Here is a 7,280-nt window from a genome sequence, read left to right as displayed (position 1 = left end):
TTTTAGGGGCATCTTCCCATGGAGGAGTATGGGAAGGGTACAGGCAGAGGGGAGCTGGGCTCTGGTGCCTCAGACAGTCCCACTGGGGGCCCTGGAGCTCAAATGACCTTTCAAAGTTGCCCTGAATTGAAGCAAGAGGACAAGGCCCCTGTCTATCAGCTGTCACCACCACCACTGTCACTAACCTGAGGGTGGAGCCAGCATGGCAGGGTGAGTCTCCATGCCTAAGTCTGTCCAGTCCCCTCCCTTCACCCCGACAACTTCCAAGAAAGTCCAAATTCCAAAATGTCACCATTATTAATTTATTTCCTCTTCCTCTCCATATATTTATATTCTATTTTGTGAGGATGTGGTAAAAATCCCTACTCCCAGGTAGCAACTCAGCCTTCTCCACAGTGATCGAATCAAAGGCCATATTTTACCGGCATGTACTAACCCAAAGGCCATATTTCATGGGGGAGATCTAATCAGCAAAACTGCATTTCCAAGGTGGGGGATCTAAATTCATGGTTATATTTCATGGCTTGAGATCTAATCATAGGACAATATTTTACAGTGGGGATCTAATCTCAGGGGTATATTTTATGCTCGGGCGATCAGAGAAGTTCAATGTGACTTTTTTTCTCTTCTTTTCATCTAATTTATATTTATGTTTCAGGAAAAGTGAAATTATCCTAGCAAGCCAGAATTTTGCCAGCAGTTAGGTTGCTTCTAATAAAAAGTAGAATCTTTGCTAAATGCTGATTTTTCCAGCCCTCTCTACCGTCACAAAAGCTTCTTGGAACGTAAGTGGCTTTGTAGGGTTCCTCTCAAATCTAGGCTGGATTCTAGATTCAATGTCCAAATAGGACTGTAATTCCTCATTCATTCATTCATTCATTCAACCAATGTTTTGAGTGCCTGCTTAGTGCCAAGAACTGTGTTTGCAATCAGTGATCAGAAAGGAACAAGGTAGATACCACCTGTTATGGACTGAATGTTTGTGTCCCCCCATATGGACTTCATATTGTGGCAGCCCTACCCTGCCCCACCTCCCCAACATGATAGTATTAGGAGGTGGGGCTGTAGGGAGGTGATTAGATTTAGATGAGGTCAGGAGGGTAGAGCCCCTATGATGGGATTAATGTCCTCATAAGAAGAGAAAAACCAGAGTTCTCTCTCCCTGCCAGTGAGAACACAGCGAGAAGGTGGCCAAACGCAAGCCAGGAAGAGGTTCTTGCCACGAGCCAAATCTGGCACCTGGGTCTTGAACTTTGAGCTTCCAGAACTGTGAGAAATAAATGCCTATGGCACTTAATAAATGCCTATTGCACTTAATAAATGCCTATTGCCCTACCAGAAGTAGATATGGAACCAATAGTCACAGAGGGACGATACAATTGGGATAAGGGCGGTGAAGAAAGGGAGAGAGAAGCCTGATGGTGTAGACCCCGGGCCCAGCCGGGGAGACCTTCCTCGGTAAGTGCCGTGGAAATGGGCCTGAAGGAGCCACCAGGGTAACATTAGGCGGATGCGGGTGATAATGAGAAGAGGGGAGGGAATTCTAGGTGTTGGGAAAGGCATATGCAAAGCCTCTACGGTGACATGGAACCCGTTCAGTCAGAGGGACAGAGAGAAGAGCAGAGGGAGCTGGAGAGGTGGACGGACGCAGGCTGCTGCGGAGAAGGTCCTGGCACCTCTGTGCCGTGGACCTGGGGCCAGAGTTCCTCAGCTAGACTAGGCTTTGGCTTCCTCATCTGGAATACAGGATCATGATAGTACCGACTTCAGAAGACTTTGAACCTTTTTCTCTAAACAAGAGGAAGCTACCAAAGCTTTTGAGAAGGATCAAAGTCGCATTTTTTAAAGACCCTGCTAGTAGCTATTAGGAGAATAGACTCTAGGACAATAAGAAAGGAAACAAGGGGTCCAGTTAGGATGCTACTGAAGGCATTCAGGGGAGAGATGCTGGACTCTGTGGTCGAGGAGGGGGACGGAAGGGGGCAGCTCCAAGTAATATTCTGGAGGGGTCTTTACAGTCCTTGATGAGTGACGGGCCATGGAACGTGAGGGGGTGAGAAGTATGGAGAGCGATCTCCAGGTACTTGGCTTTGAGACAGATGGTATCCATCTCATTTCTTAGTAGTTCTAGGGGAGGGAGGGAGGGAGCGGGAAACGGAGAGAGAGAGATTTTCTACAATCTATTTCCCAATCATCTAGCCACTCACTGTTGGGGGAAGATTTACAAGTCCCCCTCTCCTCATGCCCACTCCCCTAATAGCTCTGCCTTCCCCAAGCCAATTTTGAGTGAATCAGTCTCCCAGGTAGAGAACGGAAAGCTACGAGATGTTCCAGCGCAATAAGTGTTTGGGGGCGAGGGGAATAAAGGCTTCTGGGGAGCTTAGACATTCTCATTTAAATATCACAGCTCATCACTCACCTCATTGCCAGTACATTTATGCAGCCGTCTCTCAAATAATCTTTCAAAATGCATGATGCTTTGCCATTTGCAAAACACTTTTACCCACTTTATTCCACCCGCTTCTCATGACAGCGGAAGGCGAGCAAGTGTCTTCCGTAGGTTGGTCTCCAGGGAACAGACTCTGAGACCAAGAATTATGTGCAAGAGGTGTTTTAGGGGCATCTTCCCATGGAGGAGTATGGGAAGGGTACAGGCAGAGGGGAGCTGGGCTCTGGTGCCTCAGACAGTCCCACTGGGGGCCCTGGAGCTCAAATGACCTTTCAAAGTTGCCCTGAATTGAAGCAAGAGGACAAGGCCCCTGTCTATCAGCTGTCACCACCACCACTGTCACTAACCTGAGGGTGGAGCCAGCATGGCAGGGTGAGTCTCCATGCCTAAGTCTGTCCAGTCCCCGCCCTTCACCCCGACAACTTCCAAGAAAGTCCAAATTCCAAAATGTCACCATTATTAATTTATTTCCTCTTCCTCTCCATATATTTATATTCTATTTTGTGAGGATGTGGTAAAAATCCCTACTCCCAGGTAGCAACTCAGCCTTCTCCACAGTGATCGAATCAAAGGCCATATTTTACCGGCATGTACTAACCCAAAGGCCGTATTTCATGGGGGAGATCTAATCAGCAAAACTGCATTTCCAAGGTGGGGATCTAAATTCATGGTTATATTTCATGGCTTGAGATCTAATCATAGGACAATATTTTACAGTGGGGATCTAATCTCAGGGGTATATTTTATGCTCGGGCGATCAGAGAAGTTCAATGTGACTTTTTTTCTCTTCTTTTCATCTAATTTATATTTATGTTTCAGGAAAAGTGAAATTATCCTAGCAAGCCAGAATTTTGCCAGCAGTTAGGTGGCTTCTAATAAAAAGTAGAATCTTTGCTAAATGCTGATTTTTCCAGCCCTCTCTACCGTCACAAAAGCTTCTTGGAACGTAAGTGGCTTTGTAGGGTTCCTCTCAAATCTAGGCTGGATTCTAGATTCAATGTCCAAATAGGACTGTAATTCCTCATTCATTCATTCATTCATTCAACCAATGTTTTGAGTGCCTGCTTAGTGCCAAGAACTGTGTTTGCAATCAGTGATCAGAAAGGAACAAGGTAGATACCACCTGTTATGGACTGAATGTTTGTGTCCCCCCATATGGACTTCATATTGTGGCAGCCCTACCCTGCCCCACCTCCCCAACATGATAGTATTAGGAGGTGGGGCTGTAGGGAGGTGATTAGATTTAGATGAGGTCAGGAGGGTAGAGCCCCTATGATGGGATTAATGTCCTCATAAGAAGAGAAAAACCAGAGTTCTCTCTCCCTGCCAGTGAGAACACAGCGAGAAGGTGGCCAAACGCAAGCCAGGAAGAGGTTCTTGCCACGAGCCAAATCTGGCACCTGGGTCTTGAACTTTGAGCTTCCAGAACTGTGAGAAATAAATGCCTATGGCACTTAATAAATGCCTATTGCACTTAATAAATGCCTATTGCCCTACCAGAAGTAGATATGGAACCAATAGTCACAGAGGGACGATACAATTGGGATAAGGGCGGTGAAGAAAGGGAGAGAGAAGCCTGATGGTGTAGACCCCGGGCCCAGCCGGGGAGACCTTCCTCGGTAAGTGCCGTGGAAATGGGCCTGAAGGAGCCACCAGGGTAACATTAGGCGGATGCGGGTGATAATGAGAAGAGGGGAGGGAATTCTAGGTGTTGGGAAAGGCATATGCAAAGCCTCTACGGTGACATGGAACCCGTTCAGTCAGAGGGACAGAGAGAAGAGCAGAGGGAGCTGGAGAGGTGGACGGACGCAGGCTGCTGCGGAGAAGGTCCTGGCACCTCTGTGCCGTGGACCTGGGGCCAGAGTTCCTCAGCTAGACTAGGCTTTGGCTTCCTCATCTGGAATACAGGATCATGATAGTACCGACTTCAGAAGACTTTGAACCTTTTTCTCTAAACAAGAGGAAGCTACCAAAGCTTTTGAGAAGGATCAAAGTCGCATTTTTTAAAGACCCTGCTAGTAGCTATTAGGAGAATAGACTCTAGGACAATAAGAAAGGAAACAAGGGGTCCAGTTAGGATGCTACTGAAGGCATTCAGGGGAGAGATGCTGGACTCTGCGGTCGAGGAGGGGGACGGAAGGGGGCAGCTCCAAGTAATATTCTGGAGGGGTCTTTATAGTCCTTGATGAGTGACGGGCCATGGAACGTGAGGGGGTGAGAAGTATGGAGAGCGATCTCCAGGTACTTGGCTTTGAGACAGATGGTATCCATCTCATTTCTTAGTAGTTCTAGGGGAGGGAGGGAGGGAGCGGGAAACGGAGAGAGAGAGATTTTCTACAATCTATTTCCCAATCATCTAGCCACTCACTGTTGGGGGAAGATTTACAAGTCCCCCTCTCCTCATGCCCACTCCCCTAATAGCTCTGCCTTCCCCAAGCCAATTTTGAGTGAATCAGTCTCCCAGGTAGAGAACGGAAAGCTACGAGATGTTCCAGCGCAATAAGTGTTTGGGGGCGAGGGGAATAAAGGCTTCTGGGGAGCTTAGACATTCTCATTTAAATATCACAGCTCATCACTCACCTCATTGCCAGTACATTTATGCAGCCGTCTCTCAAATAATCTTTCAAAATGCATGATGCTTTGCCATTTGCAAAACACTTTTACCCACTTTATTCCACCCGCTTCTCATGACAGCCCCTGGGGGACAAGTAGCAGCATGCCTGTTTTATAGATGGAGAAACTGAGGCTCAGAGACAGGAAATGACGTGTCCGGCCATAGAGACAGTGAAGTGGCAGCAACTGTGACAGTAGCAAACGCATACTGAGCCCTCGTTCTGTGCCTGGTACTCTTAGAGGTACCTTTAGGCATTTTGGTTTATTCACCCTTATAACAACTCTTTGAGATGGGTATTGCTATCATTCCCATTTTTCGCAGGGGGAAACTGAGGCACAGAGACACATAGTGCTTGCCCAAGGCCGCATAGCTAGCAGGTGGTGGAGCTCGGATCCTGACCCAGGAAGTCACTCCAAAATCCTTCTTTAGCCACCAAGTGACACGTCTTCACATTTAGGAAAGAGGAATTCCACTCGGATCTGCCCAGTGTCCGTGTAACAATACTTCAGCTGTCTGTGGCCTACACAGCCCGCAAATAAAACGCGAGGAATTACAGATCTACGCGGATCCTGCTGCCTGGAGGAACTCAGTTCGGAACATGCTTTGTTTCGTGTTTCTCCTCAATTATTGACTTTCATATTTGGAAACTGTATCAAAGCTCGGTCTGGGGAATATTTCCTAGAAGGTCTTAGAAATAAGCTGCCAGCTTCCAAACCCACATCCTGGGCATGTGCCTGATATTCTGCTAATCCTGGATCATGGGTGCAGCACCCAGATGGGCCTGTCAGTCCCACACATTGTCCAGTCTGTGGGAACACCTTGCTCCCCTTCTGTAAGAGTGAACCAGAGGCTTTGGAGCTAGACAAAGAGATGGGTTCTAAGGTCTTAAAATTAATGCAGAGAATTGTGTATAAGACAGGACACACATCCTATATGAGGGATAAATGGTGGTCAACTGCAGAGCGGGGGCTGAGTGAGGGAGCAGGCTTGTGTCCAACCGCCCAACCCCGCTGCAGAAAACACCCAGATACAGACAGTCCTGTGGGCAGGACACCGATGAAAACGTGAGCTGGCTTCTGGTAGAGGGTAAGGGTCCTGATGCCCGAATCGACTCATCTCCGGGGCAGCCTGGTGTGCCCTCCCTGCAGGACAAGAAACCTGTCAGCATTTCAGCCTGTCACTAGACTGCAGCCTGTCTATGGTGGGAGCTCACAGATGTGTCTCATTGAATCTCATTTGAGGAAAATGATTAAAGGTTCAGAGGGATTAATTTATGAGGAAAGATTAAAGGAACTAAATCTGTGTAGCTTGGCTTAACCGTGACCAAGATTGGGGACTTCGGGGACCTTTCCAAATATTTGAAGAGAGCGGAGACTCTGGGGAGAGGCAGAGGGCAGGGCGTTACGGCCCAGAAGAAATGAGGGGAGAGGAAACCAGGAATGAAGACAAAGATGAAATTAGAATGTCTCGTCATCTCTGGAGTAATGACTGAGATATGCGCTCATTCTGTGTGAAGCCCCAGGCTAGGAAGCTTGGCGGACATTATGGGATTTAATGGGTTATGCCTGATGATATCTGCTTTTCAGATGGGGAAACCGAGGCACAGAGAGGGAGGGCGACTTGCCTGAACTCACACGGCTGATGAGGCTCAGAATGCGAACCCATGTTGGCCTGACTCTTAACCATGACACTGAGCAACCTTGTGATCACTTGGACTATTGTTCGGCAAATACTCACTCTATTCTCCCCGTCTTGGTGGGCAGAGCACACTTCCCCGACCATTAAGCTAGGGCATGGCCATGTGACTTGTTCTGGCCAATGGGACGTTAGATGCCAGCAAAAGCTTGAAGTGAGCTTGCACGGTGGGACTCAGCCTCTGCACGTCTGCCTTCTCCATGAGAAGAACTCTCTTCAGAAGCTGCTGCTTCCTCAACTAGGACCCCGAATGAACACCCATGGGGCAGAGCTGAGCCCAACCCATAACTTGGAGCCAACAAGCTGGACCCACAGTTTAAACAGAAGTGCCCAGCGGAGCACTTCTGGTTACACGTCCTCGCTCGACTGATCCCCACTCAACCACAAGTCCAGGATTATGAGCACAAACGATGATGCATTAAGTCACTGAGATTGGAGCTGGTTATTGAACAGTCATTGCTGACACTTATCTCATGATATTTGAATGCTGCTCAAGGCCTCCCGTGACCAGGGCTTATGCTA

This window comes from Pteropus vampyrus, unplaced genomic scaffold (genome assembly GCF_000151845.1).
Source record: "Pteropus vampyrus isolate Shadow unplaced genomic scaffold, Pvam_2.0 Scaffold374, whole genome shotgun sequence".
NCBI lineage: Eukaryota > Metazoa > Chordata > Mammalia > Chiroptera > Pteropodidae > Pteropus > Pteropus vampyrus.
This window is presented reverse-complemented; position numbering follows the sequence as displayed.